Source organism: Acanthopagrus latus, chromosome 5 (assembly GCF_904848185.1).
Source record: "Acanthopagrus latus isolate v.2019 chromosome 5, fAcaLat1.1, whole genome shotgun sequence".
In the NCBI taxonomy this organism is placed as follows: Eukaryota; Metazoa; Chordata; class Actinopteri; order Spariformes; family Sparidae; genus Acanthopagrus; species Acanthopagrus latus.
The window spans coordinates 14,369,459-14,384,687 of NC_051043.1; the positions used below are offsets into that span (position 1 = coordinate 14,369,459).

General features: G+C 40.4%; 1 protein-coding gene across 2 annotated transcripts in view; it reads left to right on the forward strand.

Moving 5' to 3' along the window:
• Window positions 1-2,924: 2,924 nt before the first annotated feature.
• The window catches only part of LOC119019533 (spermatid perinuclear RNA-binding protein-like), a 66,491-nt gene continuing 54,186 nt past the window's right edge, over window positions 2,925-15,229 (forward strand). The window contains exon 1 of one of the 2 annotated variants that reach the window (XM_037098235.1): window positions 2,925-3,296. The gene's annotated coding sequence lies outside the window, so the exon portion shown is untranslated. The remainder of the gene's footprint in view (window positions 3,297-15,229) is intronic. The other variant, XM_037098234.1, reaches the window with a different exon arrangement.

Genomic DNA, 15,229 nt, shown 5'->3' on the forward strand with positions numbered 1-15,229 from the left:
GCATAATTACAACAACAGAGGCACTTTTGAGATTTACCGTACTTTCGTTTTCGAGTCACTCATTTTCAATGGGAATGCTACAGACACTTTAGCGATGTCATCAAAATCGCTATTTTTAAAACACTAAGATGGCTCAACACAGCATGAAACTTTACTCGTAGTATCAACAGGGTATCTACACATGAACACGAGCACTGAGAACATTGTTTGTATACAGAGTTTACTAAAAAGAAAGTTTAGCAGTTGCTTGTTCCGCTAGCTGCCGTCCTGCCAGCCAGAAGTGTCGATCTCTGAATGCGACTTAACATGGAGGCGAGTTAAGATGGAACGCTCCTAAAGCTTAGTTCCATATTAATGCACGGATAATTCGTTGTTTTGTTGTTGCCAAAAAACCATATTGACCTTGAAGTTGAAAAAGGAGCCTCATATAAGAAACAATGCTAAAATAAAAAGCCGGAAAAGTCACGTGAGATTTCATATCGAGCTGTTGCTGGGAGACAGTAGCGTTCCGCCTCAACTGTCCTCCAGCGTGTTTTAAAGGGGCACTGTTCAAAAGTTTATTTTATTAAGTTTATATTATTATTTATTTAATATAAATGCTACGTTGAAGCAGAAAACTTGTCTGTTGCCAATTCAATGTGAGTCTTCTGAACTAGTTCTATTTCCTGCGAACACATGTTCTTTTCATTTAGTGGAATCTCATCAACAAAGACACGGAAGAGTTGCGTTTCTGTGAAAATGGAACTTCAACAATCTTCACACCTTGGCTGTGAATTTTCACACGTTTCCTGCTGTTCTTTTCTTGTATTCAAATAAGCTTCGAATCGTGGCACACGGCAGGAGAAGTGGACAATATCTTCATCCATCAGTGTTCAGATTACTCCAGTACAGTGAAAATCAGGGTGAGCATTACAGATGAGCTCCAGAATGCAGTTTTCACCACTTGGTTTATTTTTAGATTAATTTTTTACTCATTGCAAAAACACATATGGGTAATATACTGTGTGTTCCTCCAGCAACACTACTGAGTAACAGGACACTGACGGTACTGTACATGCTGACTCTGAAACTCTCCTGGTTCACCTTATGGTGTGAGCTATATTTACTTATTGCACCAGGTCTATGAGGTCAGTCAGGGTGTATCTAAACTCACACGCTAGCTGTGTTCATGTAGACGTGTGCATTATGAACAAAATGAGACATCCTTGTACATTGGAAATTAAACTGGTGACTAAAACTACTTTTATATACTTTTCATTGGCAACAACAGAGACATTTTGCATTCTCTGTATCCTCATTTCAAGAATGAAATGAGGATACATTTCATTTCAAGTGTTATTATGGCTCTGTTTAGGCACTCAAAGCTCTTAGGTGATGTTCATTTGATAGTTTTTTTTCTTTTAGACATTCTCAGTTTTTCGATATCTGACTATGAAATCGAAACTTTCCTTGACTTTCACCAAAGTGTTTTCTGCAAGGCTAAACCTAATCACATGCTGCAAGTACATAAATACAACTTTTCCATTCAAACTTTAATCTGCTGTGCAATTACAGTGGCGCATGTTGGGGGGAAAAAAGGAGGAAAATTATGTTGCTGACATGGAGATTCAGAGTGTCAACACGTGACCAGGCAAAAAACGGTACAACACCAAAGACAGATGACGTGGCTTTCAAAGTGGGTTTTTTTCAGTTTGATACACGTTGACGATCTCTGTGAAAGATGTCTAATTTTGTATTGCAGTGACTCACGCAACATAGCTGACATGCGCAGGGACTCGCGTTCTTTCAGGCTACCGTAAAATTTGTGTCAACAGTCTCAACTTTGTGATTTATGTGTGTTTGGGATGCTTAACCAAATGGTTTGAGGAGCCACAGAGGTTTGAGTGGTTGTTCCGCAGCAGTCTGGTTTGGGCTGCACGTAATTCAAAGTAAACAGAGTGCAGGCACACGGGGTAATGGCACAGCAGTGTTCAAATTAGAGGCTACAGATGCAACACGCATATCTGTCTGATGCCTTCAGTCTGCTGCAGGCATTTACACATCAGACACCAGCTAAAGGGGAACACTTGTAAACAGAGTAAAAATAGTTAGAGATAAATATCCATTCACCTTCAGCTCAGTCGGCTTTCCCGATGCAGCCACATTAAAGTCACGATGTTTGTGGTCGTCACGAGAGGTGTATTTTTAGCACGATGTCAAAGAGTTCATCAAAAATACCTCCACTTGCACTGCCACATCTGCAAGAAACTCTCATCTCATTTTTATTTTTCTATTTTTTAATGTGAAAAAAAAACACTTAAAAAGTCACTGGCTCCAGCTTCTCAATTGAGAATCTTCACTGGTCTTCTGTCAAGGCGAGTGTTATCCTGTCAGATAGCAGTTTATTTGGGTTTGACAGCCATGCTGTTGAATTACTAGCTGAATGTATCAACATGGACCGTGGATCAAATAATTGATCCATCAGCAACTCTAATGACTGTTTGCAATTTAGCACACTGAATTGCTCTGTTTATTCATTTCAGTTCCCAACCTGTTTGACAACACGAACCAGACATGAGCTGTCATTTTTCAGGCGGAATCTTAATATTTGTAGTATCAATTAGGTTAAACAAACTCAGAAGTATTAATTCCTTCCATAAGTGAATAAGAAAGCTATTCTTGTAGGAAAATGTTTGAAGCTAGGGAGGTAGGGTCTGCCAACTATGTCCATAATTTGTCACTTGTGTTGTCTTTTAAGGTCAGTTTGTGAAGATCTTTCTCTTCTTATTAAAATGGCTTCCCCAAAACTACATAATACAGATTTAAACTGCTCATTTCAATATATCTCTGACCCACCATAAATCTGTTTCCCATAAATATTACATGGAATTTGAGGTACCATATAGAAAATGTCTGATCTGAGCTGCCATGTCCCTAAAATCTTGACAGTCTCCATTGTCGAGGGGGACCATCCTGTCAGTTAGACGATCTTTGTTTCGCAGTAGCAAGGTGGTGGGCGCATGCGCAGCCGCAGCCTCCGCTCCCCCCCGCGCTGAGCGCTGACAGGAGGCTGGCCGGAGATCGTCGCTGCCGCCGCCGCCGTTGTTGTTGTTGTTACCGCTTCCGTCGCCGCCGGCTTCCACTCCACGTTGTGAGCTGCTGTCCGGATACAAACTGACACCAGAACTGGACTTAATTTCTGTCACGGGAACCAGAGACAACACCAACAAAGTGTTTTCGGGGGCTTTGGACACGCTGACCGCCGACCTCTGTCCTCTCCCGTCCTCCTCCCGGTGCCGAGCGGACCGTCGCTGAAGGTAAGTGTCCGCTTTTTGTGACAGTTGTCGGTGCGGAGGGAGAGAGGGATGAGCGGGCTGCTGCTGCCTCCATGCTGTTGTCCCGCACGGTCTCGGTTAACTTCAGCCTTTCCTCCCGCTGAAGCTTCAGGACTGTCTGAGTGTTAAATGTGTGAATTTACTCAAGCGGTCGTTTTGTTAACGAGGTGGCCCGAACAACGGCAAGTTTCCCTCCGGCTGACCATCGACCGCTGAGCACGCTGACCGTCCTGGACGTTGCGCGGATGTACTTCACGTTGTGTTCCCGCTGAAAGACAACATAATCTGTCTTTACAGGCAGCCTGAAATTAAGTTCCCGTCGGCTTGATTTCAAGTTCACCAATGTCAAACCAGGACCTGTTTGTATGTGTTAATTCAGATAGACAGGTAGGCCAACATGCACCTGTACACTGGATGATCTGTCACATAAAAGGTCGTAAGTCTCCACTAAGGCTCTCAAGTTTGGTCAACTACAAACGCACTTTCCAAAATGACTCATGTAGTTTGATGGTAATTCACTGTGTTTTCAGAAGATTAGCCAGAAATGTGTGAGTGGAGAAATAATGAAATTCCACAGTGTATAATTTATCATTTGTTTAGTAAGCTAACATTTCAGTGTGGGAGTTGAATCACAGTATTTCAAAGATGGGTCCAAACTGTCTGAAGTCTGTCTCAAATATTCACATGGCCCGTTGAGTTGAGCTCTCCTCTCGAATTGTCTGAGTACCTTTTATAAAATGTGTCATTTTTTGAATGGAGCTTTGCACAGAAGGGACTGTGTCTATTGTCGCCACCTCCTCAATTATATTCACACGAAGAAGGGAGCTCTTCACAGCTTGTATGGACAGAAGGAATGGCCGCAGTGAAAGTAACTATTTCAGTGTTCACATATGGACCTATTGTATTGAAGTTAAATTAGTTTGTCCTTATGATAACAGAATGACATCGCTGCATTGCACTACTCAAGTAGTTATTAAACCATCTGATGATGAATGAACTGTCTCAGTCTCAATCATCCTGACTCTTTACATTGACATCTAAGCCATTTCAGGAGGAGGTGATAGACCTGGGTAGTGAGAGGTTTATCTTCACCAGTCGCAGCTTGAGTACAGGGCTGTGGAGTAGTTCTCTATTGGTATCGAAACTCAGCACTTTTATTGACTGAAATTTGACTTGCAAGTGTCAAAAACTGTAAAGTGGAGCCGAACTGACATATCAGCTGGCCGATATTGTCATATCAAAGATATATCGGTATCGGCATGGACAGTTTCCGATGTGCGTCCATGCTAAACTCTGGCTTTTATAAATAAGATTGCAGAAAACGAGGCTTGGGGTGGTTTCTGATCATTAAATTCCAAGTAAAGTTTACCGTTTAAGTGTAGTGATGTAAGATAAACCGCTTCCGCTACATATCTCTGTCCCAGGCATTTGATAACAATATTCAAGGGGTCGTTACAAAAGATGCTGGTTTATTGGCCAATATATTAATAGAGGGGCCATGGGATATTATTTCAGAAAACTTTCTATGGTAGTGAATGGAGAAAGACAAATATTTTGACAAATTTTTTACTCCCTAATGTCAGTATCGGTATCGGTGAGTTTTACTATCAAGTAGCAAAATCTGGCTTCTATAGAATGTATTTTATTGAGACAGAGTTCTGCTTGTGTTCATATGTTTCACATTAGAATTTGTTGGGGTTTTTTGTAAAATGAAAACAGGATGTCATAAAAAAAATTCATAGTCCGCAAAGAGAGGAAACAGGAAAACATGGCTCAATGGTCACTTTTCTCTTACTATTTATCATTTTCCACTCAAAAGATATTATTTAGAGGTCTGTAATGAGGGTATTTTATCAGCTCCAGAAGTTAAAGTGATTTTCAAGTGATACTAAGACCTGATGACCATGTCAAAATCATATCACTGTATTGCTTTGCTAAGTCAAGTTTATGGTGTTGTTTACACGACGGTTGGAGTTAAGTGAGGATAAACTGAAAGCAGATCTGGGGATGTAGCTGTTTACAGTGGGTCTCCTCTTCCCGTTGTACAGCTTGATGGGGATGGCTGGTTGGCAAAAAGGCAAGATGGTTGAGGAGCCTGTCATGAACCTAGATGAGCACCCTGCTTAAGTTTCAACAACACTGTCTAACCCCCACCTGCTCCTGCGACATAACGTAAACTGCTCCTTAGAAGACCAGCAGCCAAATGTGAAAGAGAACAAAAGGAAGCTCTGTTCTTGTTGTCTATTGATGCTGCTTCTGTATCTGCATTTCCCACATTTGCCTGCACCTGAAAAACACCCCTCTGTTCGCCACAACGCCAGTTCAGATTTCAAGGCCCGGTGTGCTTGGTAAGCACAGCGAGCACCGGCCCGGAGCAGGTGGCTCCTTTGAGACGGAGGAATGTAAATGGAAACGGTAACTCGAGCCTAATGGTCATCCGTGGGTGCCTCGGGACTGGCTGCAGCTTAAAGTGTTGACGAGGATGCACCCTGCTCTTGTAAATGAAGCTCAAGTGTGAGTCTGACATTTTGTTCTCAATTAGAGTTGTCCTTTGCCGTGTGTAAGGAATACACAAATGTTTTCTCAACAGTAAATCCTCTGGACAGACTCTGACAGAGGTCTGACCAGTGTGTCCAGGCTTGAAGTCATGACAGCAGAGCTCCCAGCAGCCTTTTTTGTGCAACACAAGGTTTAAAACTGGAGAGCCTCAACCATTGATTTGAATGATGTAGGTTAATGAGGCAGGCTAGAAGAGTACACAAATAAAGCACTTAAAAATACAACATGTCATTATTGATACCAATGGGGAATAATACATTCAACTACATGATGTCCAGCAGGCTGAACAATCACTGGATTAATCTAAGTCAGTTGACTCAGTGGGTATTCTAATGATTGAATCATCATTTAAAGTCATGCGACGACAGATGTTTGCCAGCTGTGAGAGGTGGAAACAAATGACAGGTGGACAACGAAAGCTTACTTTAATCACCTCGACATGATCTGTATCCTGCATGCGGTACAAATCGGGACACACGATTGGTTTGCATTCCTCTCTCCAGTATCGATTAGACTATTAAAGTTAGATCTAAGGCCATTTTTCATTGTAGAGTTGGATCAGCATCACTGTTACAACTCTGGATTTATTAAATGCACCTAAAAGTTTTTTGGCCTGAAAACAGTTCACACTTTATTGGAAGAGGACCAGATTTCTACCCACTGACTGCTGTGTGCCGACTCATAGTTTGTCAACTGATATAAAAAAAAACATAATATCACAATCAACTCAGTGGAATGTATACCTCGCCAAGGTCTGACAGTGCCCTTTCATTCAATCAAGCCTAATCTAACATCAAATAAAACATTCTTTAATATTCTATGTCAAGATTGATCTGCACCAAATTGAATTGGTTCAATTCACTCATGGATACCACCTAAGTCAACCTTTTTTTTGTTTTTTTTTTGTTTTTTTTTAACAAGATCAATGCATTATAACCTGAGAAATTGATGAAAATGAAAAAAATGCCCTTTTTCACAATATTAAAGAAAGTGAGAAAAACAAGTTCTGTATCTGTCCCTTTAATCAAGATCAGTATGAAAAGTTAATGTCGTCTGTTCTGGCCCAAGTCCCATCCTCCGTCCAAGTTGTTGTGTAATCCTGTTGACAAACCAACAAACCAACAAACAAACAGACACAGGTGAAAACCTAACCTGCTTGGCAGAGGTTAGGAATATGTTCTATTACTCAATTTAACCTAATAAGCAATTTCCTGGTATTAGTTTTAGTCAAGGTTACTGCTGATGTCACTTATTCAGTATCTCTACATCTACTTGCTGGATATGTATAGATAGTCATGGTCTCCAGAGGATAAATCCTAGACCTACTTGGATCTATTTAATGCCATGAGGTCGACATTTTATTTTGTTTTGAAATATCTCTGCATTACCAAGAAATGTGGTGACTGATCAGAGCTGCAATGTCAGAAAGCATCTTGTTGAAGCTCCGCAGTTTGACACCCTCCGCTTGATCGCCTTCCAGCATGTCCGCTGTGATGAGCTTCTCTGGAGCACCGTCACATTTGCTTTTTGAATAAAGCCCTGGCTGTTGTGGATCACCTCTGGCTCTGCAGTCCATGCAGTGATGGCTGCGATGCCATCCTTTTGATTCTACCTCTCAGCAGTATCACACAGCGTATTCATGGCAGGGCTATCTCCACTAAGTGAATATCTCAGGGTGTATGATATTCCCTGTAGATACGCTTCAATTTACATGATGAAAAACATTTATTCAGGGGTTTTCCATATATTTTGGCTTAGCTTTTGCTTTTTGGCAAGATGAGACCCGAAAAACACATCTACAGCAGAGGATCATGGGAAAGTGTAACGTCCATAGTAACCGTACTGCTAAAATTCTTTGACCTTAAGAGGCTCTTAAATAGAGTGGTTTTAGCTCAATTCTCTGTGCAGGCCAGTCAAGTTCTTCTGCACCAAACAGGGAGAACTATTTATTTTTGAAGCTGTGTGCAAAGGGCATTGTCATGTTCAGACAGCAAAGGGACAAACACAAACTGTTGCTACTAAAGCTGAAAGGATTTGCTGGTCAAGTTGAGGTCAAGTAGTCTCAAGATAGAAATTAGCTGCGTAAGTGTCTACTGTTTCCTGTTGCAGCTTCTCAGCTGTGAGCTTTTGGTGATTTTTTTTTTCTTTCTTTGTTTTATGTTACTTAAAAAAAAGCTAACAGTTACATTTCATTTATATACAACAAAGGTTTTAGATTAAGTTTTTTTCCAGGAATGATAGCGCAGTATCTCTCTAATTCAAACTGATACTTTTTGTCTTTAAATCAGGAAATCTTATGTGTTCAAAGTAGGATTTAGGCCATTGTGGGTTTCAAAATCTATCCACAGGTTTCAGAGTAAAATGTATTAGCTTTCTTTGTGTCTTTTGGCCATCGTTGAAGTGGTATGTGTTTTTAGAGAAAGGCCTAACACAGAAAATAGATTTTTCTGTTTATGTATTCAACATCATTAGCAGTTTACTCCATAACTGCAAAATACCGACCCAGTGTAACACTGCAACCACGTGAATTATGAATTGAGATTATTAATATTTAGTGATACCTACATCAGCATATTGTTTACTCATCCTGCTGCCAAGACTGAGCATCAAACTCTGCTTCCCTCTCATGTTTTGGCTTGACTGCAGAAGCTACACCTCAGCAGTGTAACTGAGGTCTGACGAGGTAAGGCAGTGAAACATGAGCAGAGAGGCTCCTGCTGCCATCAGCTCCATCATCTCTTATTTCACTCACCTAAAGAGCCGGAGAGCTCAGCTCATCCTCCAGTATAAGCCTCAGAAAGTAGCTTCATTGTATAGCCCTGATGATGACATAAGAGAGGGAATCCAATCTGGACCAGCCATTGCCCAGTTGAAATACATATTATCATCCGGGACACAGGGTTTTTCAAAAAGAATTTTATGAGAATCCCAAAGGATGTCTTTTCTCCTGAGCTATTTGATGTGCTCTGAAAACAGAAACCCTGCAGCACATGATTCAGGATGTCTGAAATGCAGTAGCTGCCAGTTGCCTGCTTCTGCCAGGAATGGGACTCATTTACAAAACCCCTCATGGACTTCCATCACAGGGCCATCAGCTCACATGTTACATTTACTTTTAAGACAAGTTGGGGGATCGCTTATGTCCAGGCTGTGACCACAGAATACACAGTAAATTCCTCCTCAAGCTCTCCCTCCTCTATTACTGAGTGTTTTTTGGTTGTCATTTACTAAAAAACAGGAACATCTTTTTTGATGCAGATCAGTGGAGCTGGATAAAAGGATGTTTACTGAATTAATTAGCAGACTGAATTTTTTTGTATTGGGCCATCCTGTGTTTTTTAGTCCTCTACAGAATTTTCATCAGCGCAGTGGCCTAATTGAAAAGAATAAGAAGAGTATATTTCTTGACACACTGACGATCTTAGTCTGAACAACGCCAAGCTCAAGTTTCCTTTTTAATTCTTAAAATTGCAGTAAGAGTTTTATTGCCACTTGAGGCCAGAGCAAGAAACTGTAGACACAAACCGGACATATTATGAGTCGACATACTGAACGTAAACAGTTATTTACATGATGAGTAGATACAGAGCAACATCATTATTCATTTAGACTCATGTTTGTGCCTACTTTATTAGTGTATATCCAATAGTCACTCTCCTTCCAACTCTAGGGAAAAATGTCTGGCTCATTGGCAGCTAAATGCCCTACTATGTTCACCAGATAGTCTCTGACTGCTGCTGGAAACAGCTGATTAAAGACTGAACCAAACAGTAAAGCTGTGGGCTGTAAAAAATGAAACAAAGAGCTAAAACATGCTAAAAATTTGTCTGAAAGGAACTGCAGAGTTGGAAATAATTCTGAGACTTATACCATTTTCATACCTAAGTCAGTGTATATGTGTGCTTACTACTTCAAAAATTTTACCATTTTCGGCAGGCGAGTTTGCCCTTCTGTAGTTTTTGGTTTTGTTTTTTTCCCCTGGTGTGTCACATTTGGTGTCTCGAACGTGCCGTAAAACAGGAAGAGGTGTAAAGCAGTATTACCGGCAGTGACAGTGTTACAGTGTTTATTTTTAAAACATCTTTCACCTCTCGTTTAAACTCATCGCTAACTGAACAATGTTTTAGTGTTGCCTGAATGGCGGCAGATGGGAAACTGCTGATATCCTTAAAGTCGTATAGCATCACACAAAAGGGGTGAAAATTAGCGAGTCCACTCAGTGAATGCCCATGACTAATGCAGAGTCGTTCAACCTGGGAATGAATGCTGTGTTACTATTTTCCTTTAATGACAAAAGCTAGATGTTAGTGGGTGTACGTGGGTTTTTTGTCCAGTGTGAAAGGGGTCACGTTCACTTTAAGTCCTTCACATTACATTTTTAACACTGATTGATCTATAAAATAAAGCAGATAAATCAGCAGTAGAAACAGATGAACCAGTCACAGTTTCTATACTCGTAATGCCTTGTTTTAATAATAGATGAGGACATAGTCCATTTAGTTGCAGCTCAGGTCTGTGCTGACTTTGCACCCATGCGTAGACATACTGTAGTCTATTAAGTTTTAGAGTTTTGTGAGCTTCTTCCTGATCAGTTTAGTAAGTCGAGGATCAAGTCAATTGAGTCAAGTTCAGTTGTGATGTTTACATGTTTACCGTTCAGTAAAACTTGCTAGTAAAATAAAGGTCAAAGATCAATGAAACAGTCAAACCTTATAACATTTCTGTAAAAGAATGCTGCAGTAAGCTCTGAGTAGAAGAGTTTTTCAGCTATTATCAACCAAACTGGAACACAGGATGTAATGGCGTATCTGCAGGCAGGAAGAAGACACGCTGTCATTTTAAACATCCTTGATTGTGATGTAAATCGAGGAATGTCTCACCCAATGATCTCATGTTAAACGTGAGCTCAGTTCAGTAACAGCTCAGTGTGAGTCAGTGCTGTTTTCCTGAGCCTCATTCTGGCGCATTAGTTGTCATGTCCCTCAGGACGAACAGGCCCACCTGATTGTTGTCAGCCCACTAGTGAATCCCCGTGCCAGGCAGCGTCACTTTCCTTAAGGTTTCCCGCGCATATCTTTGAGTGCTGCTTTCCTCGTGGCGGACGAGGTGCCGCTTGTTTGATGCGTGCTGAAAAAGACACAGAGAAGCAGAGCAGCTTTGCCAGCAATTTCACAGGGACTGAAATATTCACGCAGGCGTTTCTGCTCTTGCAACATGAAAGGATGGTCTTCATATCATCTTCTATGCTGGCACATTCAGCGAGATCCGCCAGGTGAAGGACAGAGCTCATACACAAGTCTCAAAAGTCTGGATAAGCATAAAAAATGGATTTCAGGTTAGAGTGATATATGGATTCAAATTTTGTTGTCAACAACATGTTTTCTGTTGCCAGCAATCCCTGAACATAACTACTTGACGATGGAAGAAAACAGCAATGAATTTTCTTCTATGCATAATTTTTGGATTATTACCATTTATTACTGATTTAAACAGGAAAAAAAAACAGTGTTCCTCTTACTGCCTGATGTTAATGCGGAGTTTTAGTTTCTCTCTGTGGTCCTAAATCTGTTTCACAGGCTTTTCCACTCTCATAAGACAGTATAATGGAGGCAATGAGAAAGGTTTGACGTAGGTGTGGTGGATATGGATAACATCTTTTATCGCACAGTATGTCATTTTACTTTGTAATTAGGGTCTAGGCAATATATGAGCGGGTGACATACTGGCCAATATCAGCTTTATACAGATGTTGTATAGACGGGCCAATAAGTAAAAAGAAATTGCAGATTTGAGATTTGTCTCATTCCTCTATGACACAGCTGTGTTGAGAGCCACACTACAATATAAATAAATATTAAATAAACATTACTTGTTGCTTAACAACACAATGAAATATTCAAATCAAGGTAAAGTCTGGAGAAACCAGAAACGCTTAAATGAGTAAAGATTTTAAAAATCAACTCTGTAGTCATGTGGACAGGTTAAAGTACTGCAGGTCAGGAGGAGAGGATGTGTGGTGATAGGCTAGTTCAAAGACCTCATGTTTTGCACTTGATAGTGGTACGTGAGCTGTGAGAGCGATGATGTGCGATCCAGGATGAATGCGGTGCATCCAGAGCTGCATTAATGAAAGCCATTAGTGGACTGTGTTGCTTCAGACTAGACTCTCCTGCAGCTTTACCTGAGCTCACTGGAGTCCGGGAAAAGCTCCCAGGGCTCAGCTGAGGAGATAAAAGCTCAACTTTCTTTGTGTTGCTCATGGTGTATTTAGGCTCTGACACTGAGGGGTTTACTCAGGCTGTGTGTTGGGCTGTCCTGGTGGCTCAGCTGGCTAAATCTGAAAACAAAACACACCAGTCTTTTTAGGTCGATTTTTTGCAAGATTTTAGTCAACGCTGAAGTCCCAAACAATAGCAAAACAGTTAAATGTATTTTTGTTGTCATTACTCAGTTGTCAAACAGCACAGTGGGGCAGATATACCAGAGACTCTGAGTCTAAACATGTTGAACGACTGTCCTGCTTCCATTTATACTTAAACCTGGCCACAATTACATAACTTCTATTATTCTGTTTCTGAGGAAGGTAATGTAAAGCTGGGGGATCTGGCCTTCAGATGATATTGCAGTATTTTTTGTCTACATCACTAAAATCCAAATGTGAAATCTCCCCCAAATCGTTTAATAAACTGGGCGATAAGATCTAATATCACAATATTTAAAACTGCAATTATTTTGTGTTGATATATTGATGCTAAGTAATTTAATGACAGTCCTTAAATCAGTTTCCAGCAATTCAGCGGGAAGCTCTGGGAGGTGAGCTAACTGTCCTCCTGCTGCTAACACTGGGCGAACCTCAGTAAAGTCGCTGCTGGACCAGAGTGAATCCGTCAAATATCCAGCCTAAAACTAACTTCATCATGTTGGTTTACATAAAGCAGCGTTTTGCCTAGGAATGTGGACAGCAGGTCTGAGGGGGCTTCAGACGGCTCTGTAAAGTTTACCTAGCTAGCTGCCAGCAACTTTTAATGCAAGCTAGCATCTGGGATCTAATGAACGTAACGTTAAATCACCAAGCGCAGTAATTCGCTCACAACATGGGGTAAACAGTAAAATCAGAGACGTTTAATAAATAAATACTTGTTTTTATTACAGCGCAAGTTAGGCTGCCTAACTATACATATGTTGTTGTCTGCATGACATCTGGCTTCGATGAGTCGCCTCTTGCAGCCTTTGAATCGGACGATGAGGATTTCAGTCACTCAACTTAAATGGTGACTTGTAGAAATGATACAAATAGCAGTAATGATAACAAGAATCAGTTTCAAGATAACTTAAGTTGTAGTGCTTTCACTGTGTGCAACTTGAATTTGCCATTCGCCTGTGATGTTAAACCGACAAAAATCATGTCTTTTTTTTTTTTTTTGCAGAATGTATATAGGGGAAACACTGTTATAGTCTCACATCACCATTGCTGTATATAATGATATATTGCAGATCACAAACTCCAAAGACTGTTATTCAAAAGCTCCAAATTCTGGTTACAAAAAATGTCTCCTCACTCTCGACTGGAGGGCCAAATTTAGAGAAAAGCTTCTTTTTCAGATTTTCTCAGCTTTGTGTGGATGTGGCTTTAAAGACTAACTTCACACTAGACTTTGTAGGGAGGAAAATCTGTGGTAGATGTGTTAATTGCATAGCTGTTTTTCTTCCTTCTAAAATCCAGCGAGGAGTTGTTCTTTAGAGACAAAATGAAATGCTATCTTTACTTCGTTAATGTAATCTTGTTGCTTTTTAAACAGGATATTGGAGAGTGAAAGAATATCTGAAATTGTAAATCATCCACTGCTTTGTCAAATGGTGATATGCTGGAAGCTGCATGAAAACGCACTGGTAGAATTTTAATGAAGTGAATACCTTGAATTCTGTTTAGAAGAAAAAAAAAAGGTTTCAATGCAGGGACTGAAGGTGGAACTGCTCAAAAGTCTGTGTTGATTTTATTGGTTAGATTGTATGTCAGTGTCTGCTAGTGCATGAGGGGGTCACCATTACAGATTGACTTTGGTTGTGTCAAAGACTGGTGTTTGAGTTTGACGGGAGTTCTTCGTTTCATGTCATCCTCTTCTTGTCTCCCGACTGGTCTTTTTTCTGTCTTCGCTGTCAATGGCTGAGTAAAGGCTGAATCTCCCAGAGATCATTTTCACATGAAAATTAGTAGCTTTAATATGTAGTGGCAGTTAAATTAGACAGAGTTGATTCATTACTTATTAAGCTGCGTGGTTTGTGTTTCGTAATAATTCCACTGCGTGTCAAGTGTGGAGGATTTTGGGAGCCAAGAAAGCTGAGGTATTTGGACAGTAGCTTTAGCAAAAAAAATATTTTTTGTTTGAAGTTATTGGATGCTGCGTTTGGTGTCTCACAATTTCCACTTATGAGAGGCAACACTGCTGTCATCGATTAAAAGACTCAGTAGAAAAAATACTTTGGTTTCAGCTTGACAACCATGGATTTTCTGTTTACCCAGACAGGTTTTTGTACGGGATAGATAGGTAGCTGGAAACTGTCAAAAAGAAAATCTTCTCCACACCCCTTCCTTCAAAAACAAAAACTGAATTTGAAGTATTTTGCAGAACACACAAAGCACAAATCAGTTATTTTATTAAGTTTGTATTTTCATTTCAAACCCTGGAAAAATGTTGCAAAGTATAGTTAATGTCAAAATTCTTGTCTTGTGCAATGCATCACATAGCGTTTGGAGAGTCTATATTTAAAAATTGTCACTTTTGAACTCTTTATGTTTAAAATTAGTCTGATGCTTCGTATTTTAGAATCTGCATATAAAGCCGCATTATAGGTGGCTGGTTCATCTCTCTGCCCTCCTGTGTGAGCCTGACTGCTTCAAACTTGAAGAGTGGATTTAGAAGTGCAGATCACAGCTTTATTTGATACCATAGGTATTGTGGCAGCAGTTTTGGTTGGGTACAGTGAGGCGAAAAGTCTTAGCTCTGTGCTAACTCTCTCATGTGGCAGTGGATTGTATGAGGTGAATGGATGTAGTGAATTGGCTTCAGCCCATGAAGGCTGGCTGGACCAGTGCCCAATACTATGCCACTGGATATTATAATTAGCTTCTCACACTGGGACATTATTCAGAGTTTACAGAGGGCTCCCAGGCAAGTCTGGGAAAGAAATTTAATTCTGTCCATCTATGTCCAAATACCGTATGTAAGACTGCACTAAAAAAAGACGCTGTATTTTTATTAACTGAAAACGTGACATCAACAGTAGTCAACAAGTGGCAGTCATAGCAACATAGCTATTTGGTTTCCAAAGATTCATTTTTTACGTCACTGTTTATT